This window comes from Stomoxys calcitrans, chromosome 3, assembly GCF_963082655.1.
Source record: "Stomoxys calcitrans chromosome 3, idStoCalc2.1, whole genome shotgun sequence".
NCBI lineage: Eukaryota > Metazoa > Arthropoda > Insecta > Diptera > Muscidae > Stomoxys > Stomoxys calcitrans.
The window spans coordinates 112,704,508-112,722,415 of NC_081554.1; the positions used below are offsets into that span (position 1 = coordinate 112,704,508).

General features: G+C 34.3%; 1 protein-coding gene across 6 annotated transcripts in view; it reads right to left on the bottom strand.

The window, feature by feature from the left end:
* Positions 1–16,656, bottom strand: part of LOC106094615 (trichohyalin) — a 100,314-nt gene extending 83,658 nt beyond the window's left edge. For 5 of the 6 annotated variants that reach the window (XM_059364864.1, XM_059364865.1, XM_059364866.1 and 2 more), the window contains exon 1: positions 15,527–16,656. The gene's annotated coding sequence lies outside the window, so the exon portion shown is untranslated. The remainder of the gene's footprint in view (positions 1–15,526) is intronic. The other variant, XM_059364867.1, reaches the window with a different exon arrangement.
* Between the last annotated feature and the right edge of the window lie 1,252 nt (positions 16,657–17,908).

Sequence of the window (17,908 nt, forward strand, 5' to 3'; positions counted from 1 at the left end):
TACTTGTTTTTACTACATTACAAAAGTTTCCAAAAGTTTCACGGCGATTTTTTTATTTTAACTTGAATGTTAATATGTATCCAACAATTTAAGAAATGTCTCGCCATAACCCAGCCATAAATGAGGCCGTGGTAACCAAAATACGTTATAAATAAATTGTCAATGCTAAAAACCAAGTACTACGTCACATTTTATTGCACATAAAGGGTGATTTTTTAAGAGCATAGTTTCCCAAAAAAAAAACATAAAATTCAGAAAAATTCTTGAAATCTTTATTTGAATCGATAGTACGATCCATATAATTTAATGTAAATGTCGCCCATGACCGCGCTTCAAATAGACCATCCGCTTAGTCCTAATTTTGGCATACGCTTTCCAACATTTCGACTGGTATCTCACTAATAAATGCTTCTATGTTGTCTTCCATTGCGTCAATTGAACAGGGCTTTTCTGTATAGACATGAGCTTTAACATAGCCCCACAAAAAATAGTCTAAAGGCGTAAAATAGCACGAAATAGGCGGCCAATTGACCGGTCCCGAACGTGAAATAAAATCCCGTGCTGTGTGGCATGTGGAACGGTCTTGTTAAAACCACATGTCATGCAAGTCAAGCTCATGCATTTCTGGTCAAAAAAGTTGGTTATCACCTCACAGTAGCGCTCACCTTTCATAGTTACGTTACGATTCGCTTCATCTTTGAAGAAGTACGGTCCAATGATGCCACCAGCCCATAAACTTTTTCTGGATTCATTGGTAGCACTTGCAATGAATTTGGATGACCTTCACTCCAAAATCGACTATTCTGCTTATTTACGTACCTATTGAGCCAAAAATTATCTTCGTCGCTCAATGGAAGAAGCGCACGATGAACCTTCTTAATAGAGCATGGATAATAAATTTCAATAATTTGCTAGCGTTGTTCTTTTTCAAGACGGTTCATGGTTAAATTATAGACCAAACTGAAGATGTTTGACAGTGAAACAAAACACGAAACGTGCGTGAGCTGTTTCGTTGCCAAAGATATGCAGTGTTGCCAAAAAGATAATGCTAAAAATCACCCTTTATACATATGTAAGGAACTTTAATTCTGCATCACTCCTTCTAGAAAACACAACAAGAATCATGAATATATCTCTATCCTATCCGATTTTATGTAACTGGCGACACAAAAGTCAATTTTTGAAAAACGTTAAATTTTCCAATTTTTTTATTGTTGCCGTCATCATTACACATAAAAACCGACCGCATTATTTACGCAATAGACCTTATTTTAATAGATGTATAAATCATTCCCAAGCTTCGAAACTTAACTAAACTCGGTGTTAAAATCTTTTTTTTTTGGAGAGGTTGGACTGATCTGGACCATATTCGACACAGTTGTAGATAGGTCTCGCCGTTCCAAATTTCATCCAAATCGGTTAAAAAACGCGTTTTATAAGCTTACTATTTTATTGATTGGTATTGCTGCCATTTAAAGCATTCTCTAAAAATCTAAGGCTTATAAAATGCGTATTTTGTATGTGAATGAATTTTTTTGCTGCTCAGATCAACAGGAAAAAAGTTGTGGACTTGTTTCTATTTTTTTCGCCGCTTGGCCCACTGTGCGATGTATTAAAAAAATGAAATAAGTTCTCAACGTCTTATCTATTTGTTAAAGTATTACGAAATGTTCTAGACATTTGTAAATGAGGACCTTAGCTTTCAGGAACAGGCTATTGTTGGCCAAAAACTATAATATAGGTAGAGATACAGCGTGTCTAATTTTGTCTCTTTCGCCATCTCCAACATTGTGTAGCCTTTTGAATATAGCTGCCATTAAGACCGGTATATAGATTTTACATTTATATTAGTTTGAATAGTATATTTTTTACCACAGGAGACTTCGATGAAAGACTTCTTATATCTTGAACTGAATTTCAAATGATATATTATGAATTCCGAATTAAGATATATGAAATATCTGAATTTCAGTTGAAATTTCTGAATTTCAAACGGAGTATATGAACTTCAAATGGAGTATCTGAATATCAAATGGAATTTCAGAATTTCAAATAAAATATCTAAATTTCAAATGAGATTTCTAAACTACCAATAGAATTTCTGAATTTCAATTGATTTCTTCTGACTTACACTTGAAATTGGTGTAGTCTGAATTTCAATTAAAATATTCTGAGTTTCAAAATAAATATTCTGAATTTGCTGAATTTTAAATGAAATGTCTGGATATCAATCAACATATTTTGGACTTCAAATAAAATATGTGAGGTCAAATTAAAATATTTTGAATTTCAAATATATATTCTGCATTTCAAATAGATAATCTGAATTTCAAATTAAATATTTGAATTTCAATCGAAATATTCTGAATTTCAAATGGCATGTCCGGATTTCAAATTAAATATTCTGAATTTCAAGTGGAATATCTGAATATAAAACGGAATTTTTGACTTTCAAATGACATTTCTGAATAATAAATGCAGTTTCAGAATTATATTTGGTTTCTTCGGACTTACACTTGAAAATTGTGTCAGACCACACCATTTCGTTGCAATATTCTGAATTTCAACTCAAATATTCTAAATTGAAATATGATGAATTTCAAAATGGAATATTAAATTTTAATTAGCATATTTAAAATTTCAAATGAAATAAGTGAATTTCTATTGAAATATTCCGAATTTCATATGAAGTATATGAATTTCAAAAGAAGTTTTCTGAATTTCAAGAGGAACATCTGAATATGAAATGAATTTCAAAAAAAAAAAATATCTCAATTTCAACGAAATTTCTGAATTACAAAAGGAATTTCTGAATTTCAATTAGTACTTGGAATATCTGAATTATATTTAAAAGTGGTGTAGTCTGATTTTCACTTGAAATATTCTCAATTTTAATTGAAATATTCTGAATTTCAAATGGAATATCTAAATTGCATTTTACATATTCTGAAATTCAAATAAATTTCTGAATTTCAAATAAAATATCTGAATTTCAAATACAATATCTGAATTTCGAATAAAATATATGAATTTCACATGGGGTGTCTGAACACCACATGGAATTTCTAATTTTTAAATTGGTATTTTCTGAAATACTTTTAAAATTTGTGTAGTCGGAATTCCAATTGGAATCTTCTGAATAACTTCGAATGGAATATTTGATTTTCAATTGAAAAATTTTAGTATTTCAAATGGAATTTATGAAATGCAAATAAAATATCTGATCTTCAAATAAGGTATCTGAATTTCAAATAAAATATCTGAATATCATACGGAATTTCCGAAATTCAAATTTACTACCTGAATTTTAAATGAAATTCTTAATTTAAGCGGAATTTATCAATTTCAATTGGTTTAATCTGAATTACATTTGAAAGTTACCCCAGTCTGAATTAAAATATTTTGAATTTGACCTGAAATATTCTGAATTTTAGATAAAATATTCTGAATTTCAAATAAAGTATCTACCTTTGAATTGAAATATTCTGAATTTCAAAAGAAGTATCTGAATTTTAAATGAATTATTCAGAATTTCAAAAGGACTGTATGGATATCATACGGAATTTCTGAACTTCAAATGAACTTTCTGAATTACAGATTGAATTTCTCAATTTCAATTGGTATTTTATGGAGTCTGAATTTCAATTGAAATATTCTGGATTCTAATTGAAATTTCAAATGGAATGTCTGAGTTTTAATAAACACATTCTGAATTTAAAAAAAATATCGCAATCTTAATTGAAATTATAAAATATAATATCTGGAATAGAATATCAAATGGAATATCTGTATTTCAATTAATATATTTTGAAACTCAAAATATCTGAAATTCAATCGTTCATATAATAAATGGTGATTTTTTAGCTATTATCTTTTCGACAACACTGGTTTTCACTGCTCACGCACATTTCGTGTTTTGTTTCACTGTCAAACATCTTCAGATTGGTCTACAATTTAACCATGAATCGTCTTGCAAACAAACAACGCTTGCAAATTATTTAATTTTATTATCAAAAAAAGTTATCTGTTAAAAAAGTTCATAAGCAGAATTGTCGATTTTGGAGTGAAGATCAGCCAGAAGCATTGCAAGAGCTACCGATGCATCCAGAAAAAGTCACAATTTGGTGCGGTTTATGGGCTGGTGGCATCATTGGATCGTACTTCTTCAAAGATGATGCGAATCGCAACGTACATGTGAATAGTGAGCTCTACCGTGAGACGATATCTAAAATTTTTTGCCCAAAAACAAGAGCTTGACTTGCATGACACATGGTTTCAACAAGACGGTGCCATTCAACAAGACGGTGCACACGTAACAATGGACTTATTGAGAGGCAAGTTAGGTGAGGACTTTATTTCACGTTCGGGACCGGTCAATTGGCCGCCTATATCGTGCGATTTAACGCCTCTAGACTTTTTTTGTGTGGCCGTATTGAAGCTCATGTCTATACAGACAGGCCCGCTTCAATTTACGCATTTTAAGACAACATTAAATCATTTATTCGTGAGATACCGGCCGAAATGTTGGAAAGAGTATGCCAAAATTAGATTAAGCGGATGAACCATTTGAGGCGCAGCCACGGTCAAGGTTTGCATGAAATAAATTATATGGACCGTTCTAACGACCCAAGTAAAGATTTAATGCATTTTTTCTGAACTTTTTTTAAAAAAACTTTCCCACAGCTTTTAAAACATAGCCCCTTATAATAATAAATATTCTGAATTTGAAATGGAGTGTCTGAACATCACATAGAATTTCTGAGTTTCAAATAAAATATCTGAATTTGAAATTAATTTTCTGAATAAGAAATAGAGTTTCTGAATTTCAATTGATATTTTGTGAATTACACTTCAAAGTTGTGTAAGCTGAATTTATGTTGAAATATTTTTAATTTTAATTCAAATATTCTGAAATTCAACTGAAATATTCTGAATTTCAAAAAAACATATTCTGAATTAAAAATAAAATCTGAACTTTACATGGAATATCCGAATGTCGGATGGAGTATCTGAATTTTAATTGAAATACTCCGAATTTTATATGGACTTTCTGAATATGAAATGAAATTTTTAATTTTGAAATATAATATGTGAATTTCAAATAAAATTTCTGAATTAACAATGGAATTTCTGAATTGCTATTGGTACTTGGAATATCTGAATTACACTTGAAAGTGGAGTGGTTTGAATTTCAAATGGAATATCTGAATTTCAAATAGAATATATGAATTTTAAATGAAATTTCCGCATTATAAACGCAATTTCTCAATTTCAAATGGTATTTTCTGAATTATACTTGAAAGTGGAGTAGTCTGAATCGCAATTGAAGTACTCTGAATTTCAATTGGAATATTCCAAATTTTAAATGAAATATCTGAATATAAAGAATATTTCTGAACTACAAAATAAAATTTAAAATAAAATTTCTGAATTATAAATTTAATTTCTGAATTTCAATTGTTAGTTTTTGAATTACTCTTGAAAGTGGCATAGCCTGAATTTCGATTGAAATATTCTAAATTTCAATTGAAAGATTCGGAATTTTTTATTGACATTTTGTGAAATTCAAATAAAGTATCTGAATTTCAAATTAAATATTTTATATTTCAAAAGAATTTTCTGAATTTCCGATGAAATTTCTGAATTTCAAATGAAATTTCTGAATTTCAAATGAAATTTCTGAATTTCAAATGAAATTTCTGAATTTCAAACGAAATTTCTGAATTTCAAATGAAATTTCTGATTTTCAAATGAAATTTCTGAATTTCAAATGAAATTTCTGAATTTGAAATGAAATTTCAAAATTTTAAATGAAATTTCTGAATTACAAACGGAATTCTAAATTTCAATTGGTATTTTCTTAATTACACTTCAAAGTGAGGGATACTGAAATTCAAATGGAACATCTGAATTTTAAATGAAAATATCACAGTCCTTTCTGGTAATCAGCTGATACCACATGTTAATTTTTCTGCGCTAAAAATGTTTTCCTTAAAATATTAAATTATGGTATTTCTAAGAAATAATAAACGTAGAGTTGCGTTTATTTCCAACGAACGCCTTTCAAATATCTAAGAAATGCTACAGTTCTCGATTCGGCCAATCGATATCAAGCGCTCGATATAGAAGATATGGAATCAGCAAGTAAAGAGATTGTGAAATTACTATAAAAAGAGATAAGTTTCCACCAATTTTTTTTGGCCAAACTATGATCTTTTCTAAAATAATCCTTAGTTGGGGTCGCAGTACTAGCTCCAAAAAAAAAATCTATCGGAACAAAAGCAATTTCAAGACGACGAGATATATATGATTGAATTCGGCCGTCATCAAATTCCAAAAAAGAAAATTCGCACAATTAGATTTTTCTATGGAATCGTTGTGAAGTGGCCCAATTAAAAATAACAAAGGTCCCACACAATTTGCGAAATGTGCAATGTTTGGTCATGGCTCTAGGAATTGTCACCGAACAGCTGTCTGTCCTGCATGAGCCGGTAACCATGATCTCCCAGTTTGTACTTTAAATCAGACTCAACGCGATGGTCCTGTTGTATACAAATATTTTAACTGTTCCAAGAGAAACCTAAATAATGTGAACCATAATGCTGATGATCCAAAATGTCCATGTAGAAAAGATTACATGCAAATGCGTAATCGAGTTACGAACAAAATTTCCTGTGGTACACGATGTGTGTATGAATATTACATAGAACAAGATGATTTCCCTCAAGCTGGTTACAAAAACAAAGGTTTGTCTTCTCGATCAGCTGTTGATAATCCAACATGTTAATCTAGAACAAAGCGTGGTTCAAATTTAGTGGGTTAAGAACCCCATATGTTCAAACAGCTAGCCGTCAATCAGCTAGAAATTTTAGTACTCAACCATTTGGCAATTGCAACCTATACTCTAACGTTACAAGTCAAGGCAGTCAAGTAGACGATGTAGACGACTTAACGATGATGAATTTGTTATGATGATATTTACTTTGAAGCTATTGATCGCCTACAACAGTGCAGAATAGGTATGATAAATTCAGAGTTTTAGGAATGATGTTGCGTCATGCTTTATACTTTTACTCTTATTTTATTCAACTTTTATTTTATTCAACATAAATCAGATTCATGTTATACACTGGAATTGCCAAGGCATAACGACAAAATTCAGCAATTAAGTAGCTGAATTTTGCTTTTTACAACAAAATCATATGTTTTTCTCTTAAATGAAACATTTCTCAAACCTCATCATAAATTCAAGATGGAAGGCTACAAAATCGGTGAACTCATGGTGGCTTTGTGTTCATTGGAATTAGAAAAGCTGTCGAGCACAATTTTTTGGCTAAAGAAACATTTAATTAATGGGAACAATGTTATAATAACATCTGCTTATACCCCACATTAAAGATGACTTAATAAAGTTAAATAGCAAAAAGACTGATGTTTTAATTTTTGGCGACTTTAACACACAACATACAAGCTGGAATTGTGTAATGAATAACACCGCTGGGAACGTACTTTATAAATATCAAAATCAGTCCTATATACATGTTTATTATCCTCCAAATACTACACGATTCGCCCAGAATTCTATTCCAACAATATCTCATCTAGAGACTCACTCAAACGCCCTTTCTTCAGACCACGTTCCCATCACTTGTTGCATACGAGGGTTGTCTTTTATATTTCAGGTGTAATCTCCCAACTGACAGCTCTATCGTAAAGCTTGACATTTTTGAGGTTATACCTACTCAGAACGTTTCTACATACAAGCCATATTTGTGTTGTTTAGAGTAACTTGAACGATTTTTATACCCTCCACTATAAGATGGGGGTATACTAATTTCGTCATTCTGTTTGTAACTACTCGAAATATTCGTCTGAGACCCCATAAAGCATAAATATTCTTGATCGTCGTGACATTTTATGTCGATCTAGCCATGTCCGTCCTGTCCGTCTGTCTGTCGAAAACACGCAAACTTCCGAAGGAGTAAAGCTAGCCGCTTGAAATTTTGCACAAATACTTCTTATTAGTGTAGGTCGGTTGCTATTGTAAATGGGCCATATCGGTCCATGTTTTGATATAGCTGTCATATAAACCGATCTTGGGTCTTGACTTCTTGAGCCTCTAGAGGGCGCAATTCTTATCCGATTTGAATGAATTTTGGCACGACGTGTTTTGTTATGATATCCAACAACTGTGCCAAGTATGGTTCAAATCGGTTCATAACCTGATATAGCTGCCATATAAACCGATCTTGGGTCTTGACTCCTTGAGCCTCTAGAGTGCGCAATTCTTATCCGATTGGAATGAAATTTCGCACGACGTGTTTTGTCATGATATCCAACAACTGTGCCAAGTATGGTTCAAATCTGGGGATCTTGACTTCTTGAGCCTCTAGAGGTCGCGATTATTATCCGATTTGCCTGAAATTTTGTACGACGGATTCTCTCATGACCATCAACGTACGTGTTTATTATGGTCTGAATCGGTCTATAGCCCGATACAGCTCCCATATAAATCGATCTCTCTATTTTACTTCTTGAGGCCCCAAAGGGTGCAATTCTTATTCGAATTGGCTGACATTTTACACAGGTCTCCAACATATAATTTAATTGTGGTCCAAACCGGACCATGTCTTGATATCGTTCTAATAGCAGAGCAAATCTTTTCTTATATCCTGTTTTGCCTAAGAAGAGATGCCGGGAAAAAAAACTCTACAAATGCAATCCATAATGGAAGGTATATAAGATTCGGCCCGGCCGAACTTAGCACGCTTTTACTTGTTAGCTTTATTTTCATTTTGATGCATGATTTGAACTGGTGGATTTAAAATTAAAATCAAAGAATGTGATTTTTTGCGATTTTTTTGGTCAAAAAAAGGTATTTTCATTAATTAGTCTTTATTAAAAAAGCATATTGTAGATACGTTTTAAGTGAAACTTGAACAAAATATGTCAACCTAAACTGGTGCTATATATGCCTCAAAATAGGCAAGTTTTTATCAAAACAATTAGAAAAACCCCGCGAGTTCTCACAATATAAAGTTAAGTCCCCCACAGGACTAATATATTTTACTTCATATGTCTCCTAAACTCATGCACAAAATTTTTTGATCCAAACCATATTTATAGCCTCCACTGAAAATTTACTAAAAAATACCGATTTGGAAACTATTTTTGCACGAAATGGGTATGGGTATGGTTGTGGATCTCTGTAAAAAGTTTCGTGCAGAATTTATTTTTGGTCTTTTAAATACACTTTTATCCGCAATATCCAAAAAGAACTATTAAGATATCTCTATTTGATTTTTATTTAGAATTTTTGAGCCCTATCAAGCAAAAACAATTTTTGAAATCTGGCCACTAATGACATTTGACGGGTCACAATGATTTGAAACGCTTGGACAACTTAGGGCCTTGAAATTTTGAAGATTATCTAGATATCACTTCAGCTCTAACCATTACAAAATTCAAATAGTTATCTGAATCTGTTCTCATATGGCATATTTTCTACTGTGTTGATGTCTCGATCGGTCTACACGTCCGTCGGGGGTTTTATAGTGGGGCCAGCCCTATGCGAATTAGCTTCAAAATTTCATATAATTTCATATACTCCCAAATACCGTTAATTTGAGTCCAATATTGTTACAATCGATCCACTTTTAATTTAGGGTAATTATTTTTGGGGCAAGGTTCCGACCCGCTTCCGATATTAATAATGTATGTAGCGATATTAAAAATGTATGTATGCGGAAAATTAAGGAAAATCGGTTCAGTCGTTTTCAAATCTCAAAAAAAAACGGACAAATAAACACACTATGACTTTTGTATATAGAGAGATGTTTCTTTCTATGTTATAGTTATAATGGGCCCAAAAAAATTGACCCGCGTTAAAGAGTAGATGTCGTGGTACTAAAATAGCTGAATTCGTTATAGCGCTCTGGTTTATATGCGGCGAGTACATGAACTAATCCGATATTAAATCTGTATGACTTTGGCAACATTGTGGCGATACTCTGAACTAGTGCAAAAATCAACTCTGAGGTAGTAACATTAAAATGACTTGCTGCAGAAAGTGTCCACATGCGATAATTCAGTTAAAAGTTATACAGCTTAAAAATCACAGAATGCGCAAAAAGTGTTTTTTGCATTTTTGGCCAACAAAGTATTTTCATTATTTATTCTTAATTGAAAAAATAGCTTAAATACCAATATATTTTTTTGTAACGAGGAAATAGTATGGATAATTTTCAAGTAAAATTTGAACAAGCTTTGTCAACCTAAACGGGTGCTTAAGTTACTTTAGGATAGGCCATTTATTTATTAAACAATTGGAAACCCCCTCGAGATCTCAAAATGCAAAGCCTAGATTCCCATTAGCTCAAATATTTATATACCCACCACCGACGGATGGGGGTATATTCATTTTGTCATTCCGTTTGCAACACATCGAAATATCCATTTCCGACCCCATAAAGTATATATATTCTTGATCAGCTTAAAAATCTAAGACGATCTAGCCATGTCCGCCCGTCTGTCTGTTGTAATCACGCTACAGTCTTCAAAAACAGAGATATTGAGCTTAAACTTTGCACGGATTCTTTTTTTTGTCCATAAGCAGGTTAATCGGACTATATCGGACTATATCTTGATATAGCCCCCATATAGACCGATCCGCCGATTTAGGGTCTTAGGTCAATAAAAGCCACATATATTATCCGATTTTGCTGAAGTTTGGGACAGTGAGTTGTGTTAGTCCCTTCGATATCCTCCGTCAATTTGGCTCAGATCGGTCCAGATTTGGATATAGCTGCAATATAGACCGATCCTCCGATTTAGGGTCATAGGCCCATAAAAACTTCATTTATTATCCGATTTTGCTGAAATTTGGGGCAGTGAGTTGTCTTAGGCTCTTCGATATCCTCCATCAATATGGCTCAGATCAGTTCAGATTTGGATATAGCTGCCATATAGACCGATCCTCCGATTTAGGGTCATAGGCGCATAAAAGCCACATTTATTATCCGATTTTGCTGAAATTTGGAACAGTACGTTGTCTTACGCCCTTCGATATCCTCCGTTAATATGGCTCAGATCGGTTCAGATTTGGATATGACTGCCATATAGACCGATCCTCCAATTTAGGGTCTTAGGCCTAAAAGCCACATTTATGATTCGATTTTGCTGAAATTTGGGACAGTGAATTGTGTTAGACCCTTCAACGTCCTTCGTCAATTTGGCTTAGATCGGTCCAGATTTGGATATAGCTGCCATATAGACCGATCTCTCGGTTTTAGGTTTTGGGGCCATAAAAAGCGCATTTATTGTCCGATGTTGCCGAAATTTGGGACAAAGAGTTAAGTTAAGCCCCTCCACATATTTCTGCAATTTGGTCTAGATCGATCAAGATTTGCATATAGCTGTCATATAGACCGATCTCTCGATTTAAAGCCTTGGCCCCATAAAAGGCGCATGTTTAATCCGATTGCACTGAAATTTGACACACTGACTTATGTTATGCTTTTCGACATCCGTGTCGTATATAGTTCAGATCGGTTCATTTTTATATATAACTTCTAAAAAGACCAATATTTTGTTATATACAATACAATTGAACAATAACTTTTACTTATTAGTATTTATCAGCTCCAAATCGGAATATATATTGATATAGCTGCTATGGGGCATAAGGTATGCAATTTTCACCGAATTTTGATGAAAGGTGGTTTACATATATAGCCGAGGTGGTGGGTATCGAAAGTTCGGCCCGGCCGAACTTAACGCCTTTTTACTTGTTTTACTTCATATGTCCCCTGAACCCATGCAAACAATTTTTTGCACCAAACCATATATGTAGACTCTACAGAAAATTTTCTAAAAAAATGCCGATTTGGAAACTATCTTAGCTCTGTAAAAACTTACAGGCAAAATTTAATTTTGGTCTTTTAAATACACTTACATCTGCAAATATCAAACAGAATTATTAAGATATCTTTATTTGTTTTTTTTTCTATTCAGCAAAAAATGAATTTTAGAAGTCGGACCACAAATGATGATTTGGCAGCCGGAACAATTTTTCTAATTCCGAGGTGACCAACTTAAGGGCCTTGCGGCGAAACGCTTACACTACGTAGGGCCTTGACCATTTCAAAATTAAAATAGTTATCTCTATCTGTTTTCATAGGGCATGTTTTCTACTAGTTTTTTTCGGTTCTATCCCGCTGTATGTTGCCTCGATCGGTCTATATGTTCGTTCAAGGTTTTTGTGGAGGGGCGAGTCCCATGCGAATTGGCTTGACCATATTTGTAACCTTCACAGAAAATTTACTAAAAAATACCGATTTGGAAACTATCTCTGACCAAAATTGGTATTATGGGTTTCTCCAAAAAAAACTTTCGAGCAGATTTTATTTTTGGTCTTTAAAATTCAAATAGGTATCTCTATCCGTTCTCATATGTCATATTTCCTACTAGTTTTTTTCGGTTCTATCCCACTGTTTGTTGCCTCGATCAGTGTATATGCTTGAAATTTTAATATGTTTTATTTTCTACTCCGAAATACCGTTAATTTGAGTCCAATATTGTTACAATCGATCCACTTTTAATTTTGGTGGTTATTTTCAGGGTAAGGGGAAGGCTCCGACCCGACCTCGATATCAAAAATTTATATAGCCTATTATTCCTTCCAGACCATTTTACACAATCTGTGGAAATTTCACGACCATTGGTTTGGTCGTTTTCGAGTTTCAAACAAACAGACGAGCAAACACACTATGAATTTTATATACAGAGCGATGCTGCTTTCTATGTTATAGTTACAATGAGCCCAAAAAAATGTACCCACGTAAAAAGTAGATGTCGTGGCACTAAAATAGCCGAATTCATTACAGCGCTCTGTTTTAATTGCGGCGAGTACACGAACTAATCCAATATTAAATCTGAGTGATTTTGGCGACATTGCGGCAATACTCTGAATTACCACCCTGAGGTGGTAACATTGAAACAACAGGGTTGATTTTGTAGGTTACTGTTTTACACGAAACCATTCTGGCAACACGATGAGCAAAAATAAACTTAAAAAACGACTTATTTTTTATAGAGAACAAGAGTATATATGAAAAATAAGTGTTATTTTAGTGATAAAAATTATGGAGAATCTAGAAAAAGTCATAAAATCGTAAAGCAAAAAGTGTCCCCAATGTATCGGTGTCCTCAAAACATCCATAATATAGACGGAAATTTTGGGGACAGTCCCCAAAGTATACAAATGTCCTCGAAACATACATTATACAGAAAAATTGTCCCGAAAGTATCCATTTTACATATATATATATATATATATATATATATATATATATATATATATATATATATATATATATATATATATATATATATATATATATATATATATATATATATATATATATCCAAGTCTGAATCGATTTTTTTCGATTTTAAAAGGCTTCGTCTCTAGGCCGAAAAACATCACTGTACCAAATTTTAAGACGATCGGATAAAAACTGCGACCTGTACTTTGTACACTAATTAACATGGACAGACAGACGGACATAGCTAAATCGAATCAGAAAGTGATTCTGAGTCGATCGGTATACTTATCAATGGGTCTTTCTCTTCTTTCTGGGTGTTACAAACAAATGCGCTTAGTTCTAATAACATGTACCACAGTAGTGGTGTAGGCTATAAATAGAACCAGTAAGGAAAAGCAAAAGTCGAGCGGTGCCTACTTTATAATATCCTACACCTACCCTATATGTACAAAGTGGGTGTTATGTCTAATTCTGAAACATTTTTGATGGACATCGCCGGATATTTTCAGATGTAGCAAATATGTTCAAACTGTAATCTACGGTTCACAAATGACAACAATATTTGCAAAGTACCCAAAATTTGACAAACATATATATGGGACCTATATCTAATTCTAAACCGATTTCGAGCAAACTTCTCAGATAATGTGGTACTAATCGAGAAAAGCGTTGTGCAAAATTTTGGCAAGGTTGGTCAAAAAATGCGATTGCAATGGCTCTAGAAGTGAAAATGGGGCGATATACATATATGACAGCTATATCTAAATCTGAACCAATTTCTATGAAATTCATCTATAATGTCGATAGTCAAGATAATCGATTAACAGATGATCATTTGATTGCAATATTACTGCAAATCGAACGAACATATATATGGAAGCTATGTCTAAATCGAAACCGATTTCGAGCAAACTTTATAGATATTGTGGAAGTCGTCGAGGAAAGCATTGTACAAAATTTTGGTAAGATTGGTCAATAAAGTGGCTCTAGGAGTGAAAATCGGGCGATATATATATGAGAGGTATATCTAAATCTGAACCGATTTCCATGAAATTCGCCAGTAATGTCGAGAGTCAAGAGAAAATCCTTTCTAACAGACCATTTAATTGCAGTATTACTGAAAATCGGACGAACATGTATATGGGAGCTATATCCAAATCGTCTCTAGACCGAAAAACATGCCCATACCAAATTTGAAGACGATCGGATAAAAATTGCGACCTGTATTGTACAAAAGTAACATGGACAGACGGACATAGTTAAATCGAATCAGAAAGTGATTCTGAGGCGATTAGTATACTTATCAATCTCTCCTTTTGGGGGTTACAAACTAATTCACTAAGTTATAATACCCTGTACCACAGTAGTGGTATAGGGTATAAATAGAAAAATTTTGCAAGAGTATGGCGAAAACCCATTTAAAGCACCTAACTCAAACAGCCAGAAATGGTGTATGGAACATACAACACTCATGCCGATTGAAACTACCAAAAATGCAATGCATTCATAACTCTCCTCTAAATTTATATTCCATAGAAGCGTTTTAACTTAGCATATTCAATGTTATTCTACATTACTTCTCAAGATGTAGGAATAGAACCAACTTTGTCTGTTTGGAAGCAAGTACGTATTGTACATAAAACGCTGTTCTATTGAATAATTTCCAATTTATGTGTCCGATCGCGCCTGGCATAGATCGCACCTGGCAAAGGAAGCAAGCAATTGATAAAATGCAAAGTTCTTACCAATTTATCTAATTTAGGTCCTAACTGCTTGCCATTGAGATGGGGAAAGTATGCAGATGTGCGAGCATGTTTTTAAGTTTACGAAAGTATTTTTGTCGTCTGTTTCGAAAACGCATCGAAAACATACACAAATGTTTTTAGCTATGTATGTGCACATTATTGTTTGTCAATCTGTATGTTCAAATATTTTTGTCGGAAAATACGCAGCACAGACACACACGTGCTCCTATACAAATATTAATCTGCACGGATGCCCGCACCTACATACATATATACATACATAGATCCATAGGGTGTATGTACTAAACTACATATATTGAACGTGTGTGTGTGTGTGTATGAAAATATTTTACGGTGCCGCAAAAATGCTAGCATCCGAGGTGCTAACATTAAAAGAGACGGAAATAAATAAAAAACGATCTCAACTGAAATAACTAAATTCAAAGAAATACTTACAAGAATATCTAAATATGTACTTAAAAGGGGCAAATGCAAATGCGCCCAATCGACTGGGAGGGGTGGCGGGGTCGCCAGCGAAGGCGGGAGTACTAGCCTTCGGATGATGGGTGTGTGTTTTGGGTGGTTTGCTTTAGCTGCTGACGTAGTGTGCTATGTCTGCTAACTGCAGGGAGTTCTTTGTGTGCCACTAGCGCAGAGCAAAGCGCACAACAAATGGCCCGGGTACCTATAGCACAGCCGCCACAACAACAACAACAGAGAAGAAAACAATCACCGACGAAATATTGGCTAACGTTTGGTGGTTGCGGCTACTTTCTCACGTCTCTTGCAAAGAAAGAACAGAGTTGCGTAACACTTTTTTTCAGTGTACTTTTTTCTAATTGCGCTATGGTCTAGCGAAACACACCCACGCTGACTCGCTGATCACTCTTCGAGTAGACTTAAAATTCGCACACCAATAATTCAATTACAGCTTTTCTATTCACTTTTTGCTTGGATATTTCAGCCTGGAACGGGAATGCAAAAGATTTGTGACATGTTTCAGAGCGGCGGCCCGTTTTTAACCGTTTGGGGATTGTTGGCGTTTGTATATGTATGGGCTTTATGGAATTTTGGTTTTAGTATTTCATTCGTAGATGGGCACGCCGACTTTTTCTTTTTTCCCCGTTTAGTGTTTAGCAATGGTAAATAAGCGGCGGAGCAACTAAATTTATTTTGGAATTACAACCAAAAATACTGCCTTCGTTAAAAAATTAGCTGTGTTATAAAAATAGATCACATTCGAGCGAAATTGCAACACACTCAACAGACGTTTTCCGCAGTATTCCAATTAAGATATATTCGATTATCTTTCGCAAATTGAATGATCTGTTAGATTTGTCAAGTACATTTAAAGCGAAACACAAGGTAGATACTTTCTGCGATTTCCAAATGGAAAAATGATCAATTTTTATTTTTTTTCGTTCACGGTTCAATTCGATTTGTTAATGGCTTGTTAGCAAAACTATGCTTATCCCTTTCGCTCTTGCGGCGGATATGGCACGATTCAATGGCACGGCACAGATTTCACTGATTTTTTTCGTTGCAAACATTTGCACGCTCGGAGAAGAACTGAATTGAGTGGATGCTTCGTTCAGATCACAGAGCCACAAAGAAAACAACATTACGGAAAATTCGGTTTCTTTGGCGCCTTCATTTTCCCATCTCGCCGTAATTTGTGTGCGCTATCGTCTCCGTAGCAGTCTTATTTCATGATGCCACATTTGGAAATGGTAAGAATTTGTTTTACATTCGATCCCCATTGTCTATTATAAAAAATTAAATTGTTGCGCTGTGTTTGTTTGTTTGTTCCGTATAGACTCAAAAACGGCTGAACCGATTTTAATGAAATTTTCACAGATGCTAGAGTTTGGGCCCCCGGAAAAAATAGGGTACTAAATTTTTTATTATCCAAAGGAGGGGCGGACCCTCCCCTATAACACAATTTTCAAAAACGCCAGATTTTGGAGATGCGTGCACCGATCTAAGCGAAATTTTGTATGCCACCTTTTGCTACCCCAAAACATGAAATTGGCAAAACATTTTGGGGTCAAATAATCTGTGGGGACGCCCCATCCCAAAACTCACCCGAACGGACATGTGTACCGATTGGGACGATACAGGTATCAAGTTGTTAAGAGCAGAGTACGAATTTGGTATACAAATTACACTAATAAGTTTCTCTCCAATCAAAGAGAAAGAGCCCCAAGAGGACTCTTTCACAGCTTTGGGCAATATGGGTATCAAATGAAAGGTATTTGAGAGTAGAGTACGAATATTTCATTAAAATGTTACCCTTAGATTCGGGGGGCACCCACCACCGAAAACACCACCTAACAAGACACTTTTACCGCTTCGAGTAATATGGGTTTCAAGTAAAAGGTATTTAACAGTAGAATACAATTCTGAGACTCCCCACCCCCTAACACCCCAGCAGGACAAATTTACCGATTGGGAAAATATTGATATCAAATGAAAGCTACTTAAAGGTAGAGTCCAATGCTGATATAAAAATTTATTCCATGGTGTCTGAGGCGTCTTCCCACCCCCTAAAACCCCTCAACAAGACATGTTTTCCGATTGCGACAATATGGGTATCAAACGAAAGATATTTGGAAGCTGAGTACCCATCTGTTATAAGAATTTGGTCCAAGGTGTCTACGGGGCCTCCCCAACTCAAAAAACCCCCACAAGGGGCATAAATGTCAATCGTCACAAAATGGGTATCGAATGAAAGATCTTTGGGACTTGACTACGAATCTAACATGCACAATTAAGACAGAGTATAGGACCGGCCCACCCACTAAATAACCTTCAATAGGAAGTGTAGTTCGATCGGGT